Here is a 15,499-nt window from a genome sequence, read left to right as displayed (position 1 = left end):
CAGCAAAAATGTAACACAACCACCACAGTACTTGGAAACTGGCACAAAGTGGCATTCTTGTTCCAATGCCACATGAGTTAGGTTGGAACATTTTGAGATTGCATATCTAATAAATATTAATTATATTCTTTAAATCCACAGCATCCATGACATACCTCAGGAGTAAACCAGCAACCAGGTCTGATGGGCAGTGGGAAGAAATCACAAGGGATGATGCCCTTGAAATATATTTTGAAGTCAATAAAATTGGATGTCATATTTGTAACTCCTTCCCCTCCCACACAGTATAAAGTTACACTCAAATCTGTAAACACGATACAATCCAGCAATTACAACACTTCTAGAAAAAAAACATACCCCCTACTGATTAAGGCTGTGTAAAACTTCACAATATCAAAGATATACGTGCAAATTGTGAGGAACTAATCGCCCATGCTCATACAAGATAGATGGCCTGTTGGAGGAAGTAAGGGAGCTAACCATGCCGTGGTAATATGCGGCCTTCAGGCGAGGAGAAAAATTAGAAAACATGGGTGGAATAAAATGTTCACAGATGGAAATCTTTGGAGGTCCAAAAAAAAAGAATATTTTTGCATCTCTACTCTGCACAGTGTGGGTTAGTAACTCTCCACTAACACTCAAAAGTTGATAGCAATATCAAAAATGGTATGGATACCACTTCACGGATATGTTTCTTGTCGTGGAACAACAAGGATCACAATTTGGGTTGGACACCATCAGACATAAAAATGCATTTAAACAGCTTAGAGCCTCCTTTGATGAGGGGTCTAAGGCAAAAAAGGGCCTGATTGTCCGTGGGTTATTTATAACCTGTCAAGTCTTGGTCAGGCTGTTAGAACAGTGTCCAACACCTCCATCCCCTGTATTCTGCGTCCGTACACCCCTCCCTTTATCCAAAATTAGAACAAAGAGAGAGAGGTTAAAACCTCACAGCAAGCATCAGAAATTAAAATTGTTGTGAGGAGAAAGCACAAGTAAAAAGCTGGAGGTTTCTTTTGTAGACAATGTACTGTTGCTTTAAAAATGTTGAGACCGTACGAGCTGCAGGAGGCTCTGCCCCTTTTCAGCCTGCAGATATTAAACTTTTTTGTGTATGCCTTAGTTTAGTTAACATTAAGGATGTTAGAGAATTCAATTTTTGTTTAACTGTGAAAGCTAACTTTTTCTTCAGTTATTTTTAGTCATTTGGAAAGGCAAATGAATAAAGTACCAAAAGAGGACATAATTTACTGGGTATTTGTAAGCACGTGTTATTCTATAACTTTATATGTATAGTGTGTTACTTTGGGAGATTGAGTCTCTCTGTTTTTGGGTTTGAACTGAATTGGAGTAATTGAAACTAACTAACCTGAACATACAGTATGTCTGATCAAATTACTAAATTATGAAAACTAGGCTTTTATCTTGGCCATGGTGTAATTCTGGTTATTGTAAATGTCAACAGTCTCTACTTCCAGACATGAGATTGTCACCTAAATTTTGGCAGTTTTGAATGTATCACCCATAACAAGGAATCAATGATTTACAGTGCATAAGGAGTTAATATTGAGTGTAATTAAAAGTAACTGGAGTTGTTGTGCTAAGTATCGAAGAATGTGGATACTGTTATTATCTAAGAAAACTAATTCAGTACAAGGCATTAATTTTTACAACGTAGTACCTCCAAAATCTTGAGATTTAAGGTGGTTCTGCTTTGCCTCAGTCACTTTGGTCTATTTTTAAAGAAATTACGACAGGTAATTCATCTTGCTTGTACTGGATTAGGTTTCGTAATGTAATAGCAGTCAGGAAGCTGACGGCTCCCTTGATCTTTTGACTGTGGTCAAAAAAAGTGATCGGAGTCCAGGGAAAAAGTACCGAAGTCTTTTGTCATCTGTATGGCAACAACTGAAGATTTAACAAAATTTGGGATTTAATCTGAAACATTTGTAGGTACAAGGCCAGGAAAAGCCTACTCTTCTTAAAATGAGATGTGTTGTAAACAATTTTACAACACCAAGTTATAGTCCAGCAATTTTATTTTAAATTCACAAGCTTTCGGAGATTTTCTCCTTCCTCAGGCAAATGTTTCAAGATCTTGAAACATTTGCCTGAGGAAGGAGAAAATCTCCGAAAGCTTGTGAATTTAAAATAAAATTGCTGGACTATAACTTGGTGTTGTAAAATTGTTTACAATTGTCAACCCCAGTCCATCACCGGCATCTCCACATCATAAAATGAGATGAACAAACTAAAATTCTGCCTTTCCCCAACAAGGTTGTGTTTAAAGTTAATAGTGATGTTACTAATGGTTTCTGCTTGTTTTAACAGATTTGCATTTCCTAAGGATGCATGTTCTGTCACCGAAGGTAGCAACAGTAAAGATAGGTAAAATGTTTGAGCCTTCACAGATAATGTTTGGAGAACAGGAAATCAAAGAAGAGCTGAGATATATTTGACAGAATTTATATGTATTTGATTGGGCAAGTGATATCGGGTCAAATAGGATGCCTAGATTGCGAACAGTCGGTTCAGCCTGAGCCAGGAAGGGAGATCGAAATGGCGGAGATGGTTGTGCCAGGGCCAAAGACAATGGCTTTGGTCTTCCCACTGCTTAACCGTTCGAAATTGCGGCTCATCCAAGGTTGGGTGTCGGATGAGCAGTCAAACAGGATACAGGCAGTGGAGCGGTTGAGAGAGGTGGTGGTGGTGAGGTAGACCTGGTGTTGTCAGTTTACATGTGCAAGGCATTAGCCATGGTTCAGTTGGTCCCAGTCCAGAGACTGGAAAACAAAATCTAGGCTGTAGTACTGAGTGAAGTGCTACACTGTCGGAGGTGTCGTCTTTCGGATGAGACGTTAAACCGAGGCCCCGTCTGCCTCTCAGGTGGACGTAAAAGATCCCATGGCACTATTTCGAACAGCAGGGACATCCCCCATGTCCTGGCCAATATTTATCCTTCAAACAACAACACTAAAACAAATTATTTGGTCATTATCACATTGCTGTTTGTGGGACCTTGCCGTGCGCAAAATGGCTGCCGCGTTTCCGATCACTTCAAAAGTGACTACACTTCAAAAGCACTTGATTGATTGTAAAACGCTCTGAGACGTCCTGAGGTCATGAAAGTCGGTTTATAAATGCATTTCTTCATGTCTGCAGATGATGTCGCCAAGGGGCAGCATGTAGATGAGGAAAAGGAGGGGGCCAAGGATAGATCCTTGCGGAACTCTGAGAGCAAAGGTATGTGGACAGTAAGAGAAGCCATTGCTGGAGATGGTCTGGCTACAATCGGATAGCTAAGAGTGGAACCAAACATGGGCAATTCCACTGTGCTGGGCAACAAAGGAAAGGCACTGTAGTCAACCACCTCAAAGACTGCAGAAAGGACAAGGAGGGATAATGCACCAGGCATAGAGGATGTAATTTTTGACTATGTTTATGGCCATTTCGGTGCTGTGGCAGGGACAGAAACCTGATTGGGAAGAGAGTCAAACATGGAGTTGCAGAAAAGATGGGCACAGATTTGGATGGCGACAACACATTCAGGGACTTAAGAGGAAAGGAAGGTTGGGGGTGACGACAGGGATGATGATGGCAGTTTTGAAAGTAAAAGAGGGAAAGAATCATTTAAAATGTCAGCTAACATGGGGGCCAGGAAGGGAAGATGAGTGGTCAGTAATTTAATGGGAATGGGGTCAAGGGAGCAGGAAGTGGTCTCATGGACAAATTAGCTCGGAGGGGGCATGAGGGGAAAGCAGGGCAAATGCAATCAGGCCAATTACCACCCCATCAGTCTACTCTCAAGCATCTGCAAAGTGATGGAAATTTCATCGACGGTGCTATCAAGCGGCACTTACTCACCAATAACCTGCTCATTGATGCTCAGTTTGGGTTCCGCCAGGACCACTCGGCTCTAGACCTCATTACAGCCTTGGTCCAAACATGGACAAAAGTGCTGAATTCCAGAGGTGAGGTGAGAGTGACTGCCCTTGACATCAAGGCAGCATTTGACAGAGTGTGGCACCAAGGACCCCTAGGAAAATTGAAATCAATCGGAATCAATGGGGAAAACTCTCCAGTGGCTGGAGTCATACCTAGCACAAAGGAAGATGGTAGTGGTTGTTGGAGGCCAATCATCTCAGCCCCAGGACATTGCTGCAGGAGTTCCTCAGGGCAGTATCCAAGGCCCAACCATCTTCAGCTGCTTCATCGATGACCTTCCCTCCACCATAAGGTCAGAAATGGTGATTTTCACTGACGATTGCACAGTGTTCAGTTCCATTCGCAACCCCTCATAATGAAGCAGTCCGTGCCTGCATGCAGCAAGACCTGGACAACATCCCGGCTTGGGCTGATAAGTGGCAAGTAACATTCCATAAGAGATAGGAGCAGGAGTAGGCCATTCGGCCCCTCAAGCTTGCTCCGCCATTCAATGAGATCATGGCTGATTTGATTTTTACCTCAACTCCACTTTCCAGCCTTTTCCCCATATCCTTTGACTCCCTTGCTGATTTGCGCCAGACAAGTGCCAGGCAATGACCATCTCCAACAAGAGAGAGTCTAACCAGCTCCCCATGTCATTCAATGGCATTACCATCGTCGAATCCCCCACCATCAACATCCTGGGGGTCACCATTGACCAGAAACTTAACTGGACCAGCCACATAAATACTGTGGCTACAAGAGCAGGTCAGAGGCTGGGTATTCTGCGGCAAGTGACTCACCTCCTTACTCCCCAAAGCCTTTCCACCATCTACAAGGCACAAGTCAGGAGTGTGACGGAATACTTTCCACTTGCCTGGATGAGTGTAGCTCCAACAACACTCAAGAAAGCTTGACACCATCCAGGATAAAGCAGCCCGCTTGATTGGCGCATCATGGCTGCAGTGCGTATCATCTACAAGATGCACTGCAGCAACTTGCCAAGGCTTCTTCGACAGCACCTCCCAAACCAGCGACCTCTACCACCTAGAAGGACAAGGGCAGCAGGCACATGGGAACACCACCACCTGCACGTTCCCCTCCAAGTCACACACCATCCCGACTTGGAAATATATCGCCGTTCCTTCATTGTCGCTGAGTCAAATCCTAGAATTCCCTGCTTAACAGCACTGTTGGAGAACCTTCACCACACTGACTGTAGCGGTTCAAGAAGGCGGCTCACCACCAACTTCTCAAGGGCAATTAGGGATGGGCAATAAATGCCGGCCTTGCCAGCGACACCCACATCCCATGAACATATAAAAAGAGAGAAATTAGAGAACGACGTGGGTTCAGGGCTAGTGTGGCTAGAAGTTTGGCTTGGTGTACCAGGGAAGCAGCAGAATTCACTAAGTTCACTAATTCATCAAAAAGTAAGGAGGGAGGAATGAAGATAGCAGAAAAGAAGAGTTGCCCCAGGCTGTTATCTCACACCCAGCATCCAGCTGGAGGCCAGCAGTGCACTGGGAGCAGATTGACTCAATCTTACAGTACTCCCCAGTGTGATGGCTGGATCAGTCTACTTCAATCTAGTTGGCTAACTTACAGTCAGACACTAATTTCAGAAGGACCATCTCCAAGGTAGCCAGATTGTGGGTTTAGACTACAGTCTTGTTGCTGGGCAAAATATACCTCTCTACTAATACTCCCAGTACATCTTTAGTGTATTGGCCAGATGTAGCATATACTGCATCACAATAAAAGAAAGCAAACATTTTGCTGATTGACAATTTAAAGGAAATTTCAGACAACAGCACCAATTCCTAGAATTCCACTGTCCTTTTTTTTCCACCCTTGTGTTCCATCCATGTATCAGTAGCTGGATCTATTGACAAGGATTGCTCACATTATACAACAACCTTGCTCCAGAGGATTAAAACCAGATTGGCACAAAGCAAGGTAAGAATGCTATCGACATTAATTATCTGTACTTGAAGATCTAAACACAAGTGCAAGGTGAAATTTTATTAACCGTTTTCACGTACAAAACTGGCAAAAGAACCAGAGGCCAGATCGTAGAATCGTAGATTGGTTACAGCATGGAAGGAGGCCATTTGGCCCATCGAGTCCGTACCAGCTCTCTGCAAGAACAATCCAGCTAGTCCCACTCCCCCACCCTTTCCCCATAGCCCTGAAAATTTTTCCCTGGGGAGAAAATGAGGAGAAATGTATTTTTTTTTTACACAAGTTGTTATGATCTGGAATGCATTGCCTGAAAGGGTGGTGGAGGTAGATTCAACAGTAACTTTTGATGAGGAATTGAATATATACTTGAAAAGGAAACATTTTCAGGGCTCTGGGGAAAGAAATGGGGAGTGGGACGAATTGGATGGCTCTTTCAAAGAGCCAGCAGGGGCACGATGGGCCAAATGGCCTCCTTCTATGCTTCATGATTCTTCTGGCCTCAGCTCTCCCCTTCTCTGGCCTCAGGCCACCGGCCTCACTCTTGGGGCCAGAGTACCAGCCGCACTTTCCATGGCCTTTAGCCATTTTTCCAACTTACCTACTCAAAGTTTCACTAAATTTTTCAGGCTTCTCTTCTTACTTGTCCCTGGAGTCCTTTGCAAAGCGTATTCTCATATTAACTTTTTTTAAAAAAACTTGGTGTAAGGTTCCAGGCATAAATCAGAAAAGGGACTTAAATAAAAAGATTGTGAAGCTTGGAGCAGATACACGGGGGAGTAAAGAGGCTCACTGGAGAAACAGCAGAGGGAAGTCACGGATCCAATCAAGAAATATTCAAGTCCGAGATAGCAGCTAGAAAGCTCAGCAAAGCAGTAGCAATGAGTGGGGTGGAGAATCAAGAGGGACACGGTGTAATAAGATATGGGGGTGGCAGTGACAAAATAAGCATTAATAAAAACCAGGGAAGAGCAGAGGCGGCAAGGGAGAAATGAGGGGAAGGAGAAGGGAGGTCAGAGGGGGAAAGGGAAGAGAAGATGGGTAGGGAGGTACAATGTGACCAGAAGGTGGATGACACAAAGGATGGAGAGAGCTTGTGTCTGCAGTGGTAGCAAAAATGTGCAATTATATGGAATAGTGGCCTTGAGGTACACGTACAAACCTTGAATATACATGGCTATCAGATTCTGTGATTATATGGCTTGAGAATGGTAATGGAGAAGTCTTGAGGTCTGCCTGCCAGGTGAAAAGTCTGGGGGTAGCTGGCAGTCAGAGACCTGGCCTAACTAGTGGCTAGAGTCCCTGGCCAGCTTTTCCTGCAACTGGGTTCTAGGATTCCCAGAGAGAGTCCCGTGTAATCATGACAGCTACTCACACCTAGTTTCTCTTCACATCAGAAGAATGTTAAGCACAGAGTCAAGCCATTGGGCCCACTAAGCCTGTGCCAGTATATTGTAAACAATTTTACAACACCAAGTTATAGTCCAACGATTTTTATTTGAAATCTACAAGCTTTCGGAGGTTTCCTCCTTCCTCAGGTAAATGTTCAGGAGCTCCTTGAAGCCTACGCATTTATCATTGTAGGCAGCAAATTTGTAATAAGAGTAACCTTCAGTCTATTGACCAGGATCTCCTCTCGATTGTTCCAAGTTCCTTAAATTGTCACATCTGAGAAAGTTTAACGGGCCAGATTTTTCTGTAGCAGTGCATCTAACCGCATCTGCCATTAGCTAGACTTGCCTCCTGCACCTTTCAGCTTAAAATATTTTTCCCCACTAAGTTGCTGAAAGCGCGAGCTGATAACAGCACAACGAAGGAAACAGAGCATCTGGGACCTGAGTGAACAGGGCAAGTAACTGGGTATCTCCTTAACCAATAAGATTTAAGGGTTGGGAAATACTGGGTAGGGGAATGTTTCCTGGTCCACCACTCAGAAGTCTAGATATTGTGCAGATGGAGGAGGCCTGCAGTCCCAGTTGTAAGTGCTGCTTTATTATTAGAAGAAATGAGGGGCTTTTAGAAGTATCATGCCAAACTGGCTCAGGATAGTAACCGTGTCTGGGTCATTGGTGAGACAAGTGGCAGCGAAGATGGCTTCAACGGGGGAATAGTAGTGGATACTGAGACTCACTCTGATAGCCTTGAACAGAAATCTGATGTGCAGTGGCCTTATTGCAGACATTTTCCAAAAATTACACTTAACATTATAGTATGTTACAGCAGACGGAGACCATTCGGTCCATAGCGGCTCTTTGAAAGAGCTATACAATTAGTCCCACTCCCCCGCTCTTTCCCCATAGCCCTGTAAATTTTTTCCTTCAAGTATTTATCCAATTCTCTTTTGAAAGTTATTATTGAATTTGCTTCCTCCACCCTTTCAGGCAGTGCATTCCGGATCATCATAACTTGCTGCTTAAGAAAAATGTCTCCTCATGTCACCTCTGAACCAGCCACCTTAAATCTGTGTCCTCTGGAAACAGTTTCTCCTTATTTACTCTATCAAAACCAGCCACGATTTTGAACACCTCTATCCTTAACCTTCTCTGCTGTAAGGAGAACAACCCCAGCTTCTCTGGTCTCTCCACATAACTGAAGTCCCTCAACCCTGGTACCATTCTAGTAAATCTCCTCTGCACCCTCTCTAAGGCCTTGACTTCCTTCCTAAAGTGTGGTGCCCAGAATTGGAGACAATACTCCAGCTGAGGCCTAACCAGTGTTTTACAAAGGTTTAGCATAACTTCCTTGCTTTTGTACTCTATGCCTCAATTAATAAAGCCCAGGATTCCATACGCTGTTTTTTTAAAAATAGCCATCTCAACTTGTCGTGCCACCTTCAAAGATTTCTGTACATACACCCCCAAGTCTCTCTGTTGCTGTACCCCCTTTAAAATTGTACCATTTAGATTATATTGCCCCTTCCTACCAAAATGTAGCACTTCACACTACTCTATGTTAAATTTCATTGGCCAGGTTTCTGCACATTTCACCAGTCTATGTCCTCCTGAAGTCTGTTACTATTCTCCTCATTGTTTACTACATTTCTGAGTTTCGTATCAACTGCAAACTTTGAAATTGTACCCTGTACACCCAAGGCCAGGTCATTCTAATATATATTAGAAAGGGCAGTGGTCCTAATACTGACCCCTGGGGAACACCACTATTTACTTCCCTCCAGTCTGAAGAACAACCGTTCACCACTACTCTGCTTTCTTATCCAATTCTGTATCTGCGCTGCCACTGCCCCTTTAATCCAATGGGCTTTAATTTTGCTTACAAGTCTATTATGTGCTTTTGAAGTTCATATACACATCAACCCTCTCCGTTACTTCACCAAAGAACTCAATCATGTTAGTCGAACACAATTTTCCTTGAACAAATCTGTGCTGACTTTCATTTATTAGCCCATTATTTTCCAAGTGCCAGTTAATTTTGTCCCAGATTATTGTCTCAAAGTTTACCCACTACCGACATTAGGCTGACTGGCCTGTAATTGTCGGGTTTATCCCTCTCCCCTTTTTTGAACAGGGGCGTAACATTTGCAATCCTCCAGTCCTCTGGCACCACCCCTGTATCTGAAGAGGATTGGAAGATTGTGGCCAGAGCCTCTGCAATTTCCACCCTTACTTCCCTCAGTAACTAGGATGCATCCCATCCGGACCGGGTGACTTTTCTACTTTAAGTACTGCCGGCCTTTTAAATACCTCCTCTTTATCTATTTTTATCCTATCCATTATCACTACTACCTCCTCCTATACTGCCACATTAGCAGCATCCTCTTCTCTAGTGAAGACGGATGCGAAGTATTCATTTAGTACCTCAGCCATGCCCTCTGCCTCCCTCCACGAGATGATCTTTTTTGTCCCCAATCAGACCCACCTTTCCTTCGCCTACCCTTTTACCATTTATATGTTCCCTTTTGTGTTAGCCGCTAATCTATTCTCATACTCTCTTTGCCCCTCTTATTCCTGTTTTTAGATCTTCTCTCTACTTTCTGTATTTTGCTTGGTTCTGTACTGCATTATGAACCTTACATTTGTCATAAGCCTCCTTTTTGTTTCATTTTAATCTTTATATCTTTAATTGTCCAGGGAGCTCTAGCTTTCGATGTCCTTAAGGACATAAGAACATAAAAAACAGGAGGAGTGGGCCTGCTCTGCCATTCAACATCACGGCTGATCTTGGGCCTCAATTCCACTTTCCCACCTGATCCCCAGATCCCTCGATTCCCTTAGAGTCCAAAAATCTATCAATGACTCAGCATCCGCTGCCCTCTGGGGTAGAGAATTCCAAAGATTCACAACCCTCTGAGTGAAGAAATTCCTCCTCATCTCAGTCCTAAATGGCCAATCCCTTAACCTGAGACTATGCTCCCAGTTCTGGACTCTCCAGCCAGGGGAAACTCAGAATCCTCCCATTTATTGTGTACTCCATTGCCTTGTTTGCCCTCCCCAAATGCATTACCTCAAATTTCTCCAGCTTGAATTCCACTTGCCAATGCTTCTACTGCTTCTGCCGCCTCCCCTTGCTCACTAAGCCAAACCGCCCCAGCATCCATCCCACTCAAGTCTCTCTCTCTCTACTTTCTTCCCCATCTGTCCTCACCCTCCCCACCCTATTCAAGCTCACCTTGTCCATCAGATTGATTTCCTGCTCCCTCAACCCCATTTCTACGAAAGTGCTGATCACCGTCATACACATTCGCTTTTAAAACCTGGCCTCACAAATTACTGTGCCTCATTTTTAATCTTTTACCTCTCTAAGGTCCTTGAATGTATTGCCACCTCCCAAATCTGTGCCCATCTCTAGTGCAACTCCTTGTTTTAATCTCTCCAATCAGACTTCCATCGAATGTTGTGCATTAACCAAATCATGCACAACATTCTCAATGACAATGATGCATTCACTCTTATTCTCTATCCAGCCTTTGACATGGTCACCATCCTCCTCCAAAACATAATCTCCGTTGTCCAGCGACATTTTTTTTTATTTGTTCATGGGATGTGGGCGTCGCTGGCAAGGCCAGCATTTATTGCCCATCCCTAGTTGCCCTTGAGAAGGTGGTGGTGAGCCGCCTTCTTGAACCGCTGCAGTCCGTGTGGTGAACGTTCTCCCACACTGCTGTTAGGAAGGGAGTTCCAGGATTTTGACCCAGCGATGACGAAGGAACAGCGATATATTTCCAAGTCGGGATGGTGAGCGACTTGGAGGGGAACATGCAGGTGGCGTTGTTCCCATGTGCCTGCTGCTCTTGTCCTTCTAGGTGGTAGAGGTTGCGGGGGTTTGAGAGGTGCTGTCGAAGAAGCCTTGGCAAGTTGCTGCAGTGCTTCCTGTAGATGATACACACTGCAGCCACAGTGCGCCGGTGGTGAAGGGAGTGAATGTTTAAGGTAGTGGATGGGGTGCCAATCAAGCAGGCTGCTTTGTCCTGGATGGTGTCAAGCTTCTTGAGCGTTGTTGGAGCTGTACTCATTCAGGCACAGCCCTTTCTTGGTTCTCCCCTTAAACAGGTCTTGGAACTGTAGTACTCCCAGGTAAAATCCATTTTATTATTTTGCCATGAACCTCCATAGCTTTCAACACCTTTTCTATGCTCCATGAGGAATTGTAGTGAAAAATTAAAGCATAATATCTGGTTTCCCCTTGAGCCTTATAGCACTCCACAATCTCAAAGTCACAACCTACCATATACATTCCACTGGGAATTAAATCCAGTTTATTCTTTTGAGTATTGCACGGATGTCCAAAGTATCCAACATGCATGCCTCAGCCAATGCAAAGAACAACCTTAAGAGTCACTGAGATTCCTTGCTAATTCCTTGCAGCTTTTACAAATGAGTCATTAATAGTGCCACCCTACCATTAGCTGATTGTTGCAATTCCACTTACTACTATCAAACTAGACTCATTCAGTCCTTCTATTTGTGCAGCACACTCCACGGCTTTTCTAACCTCTTCCTACAATCTGTTGGGTCAGACATCAACTAAATATTGTGGCCCATTCAGACCTCAATCAAGTGTTATGATTCGGCCAAACTTCAGCTAGTTTTTCTCAAGAGTAACATGAATAGTATATTTGCACAGGCAACTTCACACTCTCTGTGAACTAAAACAAGACTTTATATACAAACCACTGATAGCACCACAGGGTGAATAATGAATCATTTTACCAATGAGGTGCACACCAGAAATAATAGATTACACTTATCGCTCTGGCTACAATGCATAGCATCATACAGCACTGGAGGAGGTTGTGCTTGCCTGTGCCAGCTCTTTGAAAGAACGATCCAATTAGCGCAAACCCCTGACCTTTCCCAGAGTCCTGTAATTTTTTTCCCTTCAAGTATTCATCCAATTCCTTTTTGAAAGTTATTATAGAATTTGCTTCCCTTTCAGGCATTGCAATCCAGATCATAACAACTCGGAGCGTTAAAAAAAATGTTTCTCCCGCTCTATCCTTGGGCTCCTCCTATTTCTCATCTACATGCTGCCCCTCGGCGACATCAACCGAAAACACAATGTCAGATTCTACATGTACGCTGGAGTCATACCTAGCGCAAAGGAGGATGGTAGTGGTTGTTGGAGGCCAATCATCTCAGCCCCAGGACATTGCTGCAGGAGTTCCTCAAGGCAGTGTCCTAGGCCCAACCATCTTCAGCTGCTTCATCAATGACCTTCGCTCCATCATAAGGTCAGAAATGGGGATGTTCGCTGATGATTGCAGTGTTCAGTTCCATTCGCAACCCCTCAAATAATGAAGCAGTCCGAGCCCGCATGCAGCAAGACCTGGACAACATCCAGGCTTGGGCTTATAAGTGGCAAGTAACATTCACACCAGATAAGTGCCAGGCAATGACCATCTCCAACAAGAGAGAGTCTAACCACCTCCCCTTGACATTCAACGGCATTACCATTGCCGAATCCCCCACCAGCAACATCCTGGGGGTCACCATTGACCAGAAACTTAACTGTACCAGCCATATAAATACTGTGGCTACGAGAGCAGGTCAGAGGCTGGGTATTCTGCGGCGAGTGACTCACCTCCTGACTCCCCAAAGCATTTCCACCATTTACAAGGCACAAGTCAGGAGTGTGATGGAATATTCTCCACTTGCTTGGATGAGTGCAGCTCCAACAACACTCAAGAAGCTCGACACCATCCAAGATAAAGCAGCCCGCTTGATTGGCACCCCATCCACCACCTTAAACATTCACTCCCTTCACCTCCGGCGCACTGTGGCTGCAGTGTGTCCCATCTACAGGATGCACTGCAGCAACTCGCCAAGGCTTCTTCAACAACACCTCCCAAACCCGCGACCTCTACCACCTAGAAGGACAAGAGCAGCAGGCACATGGGAACAACACCACCTGCACGTTCCCCTCCAAGTCACACACCATCCCGACTTGGAAATATATCGCCGTTCCTTCATTGTTGCTGGGTCAAAATCCTGGAACTCCCTTCCTAACAGCACTGAGAGAGAACAGTCACCACACGGACTGCAGCGGTTCAAGAAGGCAGCTCACCACCACCTTCTCAAGGGCAATTAGGGATGGGCAATAAATGCCGGCCTCGCCAGCGGCGCCCACATCCCATGAACGAATAAAAAAAACCGCTGACAACACCCAGCTCTACCTCACAGCCACCGCCCTCGACGACTCCACTGGCTCTCATCTGTCACATTGCTTGTCCGATATCCGGTTCTGGATGAGCAAAAATTTCCCCCAACTAAATATTGGGTAGACCGAAGCCAGTGTCTTTGGTCCCCGCCACAAGCTCCGTTCCTTAGCCACTGACTCCATCACTCTCCCTGGCCACTGTCTGAGGCTGAACCAGCAACTTTGGCTTCCTATTTGACCCTAAGATGAGCTTCTGAGCACATATCTGCTCCATCACCAAGACGGCCAACTTCCACCTCCGTAACTTCACCCGTCTCTGCCACTGCCTCAGCTCATCTGCTGCTGAAATCCTCATCCAGCCTTTGCTGCCTCTAGACCGGACTATACCAATGCTATCCTGGCTGCCCTCCCATCTTCCACCCTCAATAAACTTGAGCTCATCCAAAACTCTGCTGCCCCGTATCCTAAATCGCACCAAGTCCCGAGCCCCCTGTGCTTGCTAACCTGCATTGGCTCCCGGTCTGAAACGCCTCGGTTTTAAAATTCGCAACCTTGTTTTCAAATTCCTCTATTGCCTCACCCCGTTCCTATCTCTGTAACCTCCTCCAGCTCTGCAACTCTGAGATCTCTGCCCTCCTCCAATTCTTGCCTATTGCTCATCCTCGAATTTAATCGCTCCACCATTAGCGGCCGTGCTTTCAGTTGCCCAGGTCCTGAGCTCTGGAATTCCCTCCCTAAACCTCTCCGCCTTGCTGCATCTCTCTCCTCCTTTAAGATGCTCCTTAAAACCTACCTCTTTGACCAAGCTTTTGGTGACCTGTCCTAATACCTCGTCATGTGACTCGGTATCAAATTTTTTTGATAACACTCCTGTGAAGCGTCTTGGGACATTTTACTACATTAATGGCGCTATATAAATGCAAGTTGTTGTTGTTGTTGTCATGTCGCCTCTGGTTCTTTTGCCGATCATCTTAAATCTGTGTCCTCTGGTTACTGACCCTCCTCCCACTGGAAAGTTTCTCCAGGCATTGTTCTCTGACTATATATGCTGTACCTTTATGGAATCCTACACTCACCTGACGAAGGAGGAAGCCTCTGAAAGCTTGTGATTTCAAATAAAACTGTTGGACTATAACCTGGTGTTGTAAGACTCCTTACATTTGTCCTCTTAACCTTCTCTGCTTTAAGGAGAACAATCCCAACTTCTGCAGTCTCTCCACATAACTGAAGTCACTCATCCATGGTACCATTCTAGTAAATCTCCTCTGCATCTTCTCTAAGGCCTTAACATCCTTCCTAAAGTGCGGTGCCCAGAATTGAACACAATACTCCAGCTTAGGCCGAGCCAGTGTTTTATAAAGGGTCAGCATAGCGTCCCTGCTTTTGTACTCTATACCTCTATTAATAAAGCCCAGGATCCCATATGCTTTAACAGCCTTCTCAACTTGTCCTGCCACCTTCAAAGATTTCTGTGCCCCCAGGTCTCTGTTCCTGCATCCCGTTTAAAACTGTACCATTTAGTTTATTTTGCCTCTCCTCATTCTTCCCACCAAAATGAATCACTTCACACTTCTGTGCATTAAATTTCATCTGCCATGTGTCTGCCCATTTCACCAGTCTATGTCCTCTGACCCCTGGGGAACACCACTGTATACTTCCCTCCAGTCTGAAAAACAACCGTTCACCACTACTTACTGCGTTCTGTCCCTTAGCCAATTTTGTATCCACGCTGCTCATTTTTATCTAATTCTTTGCTCGTACACAAAATGCCCTTTTTATAGAGTACAGTAGGGTATTTGAAGATAGATCTGTACATTTCTAAATCATGGTCATTTCCAAATTTTTAACTAAGCACTGTTGTTATGACTTTTAAATTGCTGCATTTCCTTTCTAATTGAGGAACCAGAGTTTTGGTCCTAAGTTCAAAGTGCTGTATTTCAGTGACTCGACTGAATATTAGGAAATTGCTACAGATAGTTGCATATCCTCAGGCATAAAT

At 44.6% G+C, this 15,499-nt stretch overlaps 1 protein-coding gene across 5 annotated transcripts in view; it reads right to left on the bottom strand.

Moving 5' to 3' along the window:
* The window catches only part of ryk (receptor like tyrosine kinase), a 357,734-nt gene that overhangs the window by 254,058 nt on the left and 88,177 nt on the right, over positions 1-15,499 (bottom strand). The window lies entirely within an intron of this gene.

The sequence above is a fragment of the Heptranchias perlo genome, chromosome 13, assembly GCF_035084215.1.
Source record: "Heptranchias perlo isolate sHepPer1 chromosome 13, sHepPer1.hap1, whole genome shotgun sequence".
NCBI lineage: Eukaryota > Metazoa > Chordata > Chondrichthyes > Hexanchiformes > Hexanchidae > Heptranchias > Heptranchias perlo.
This window is presented reverse-complemented; position numbering and strand designations above follow the sequence as displayed.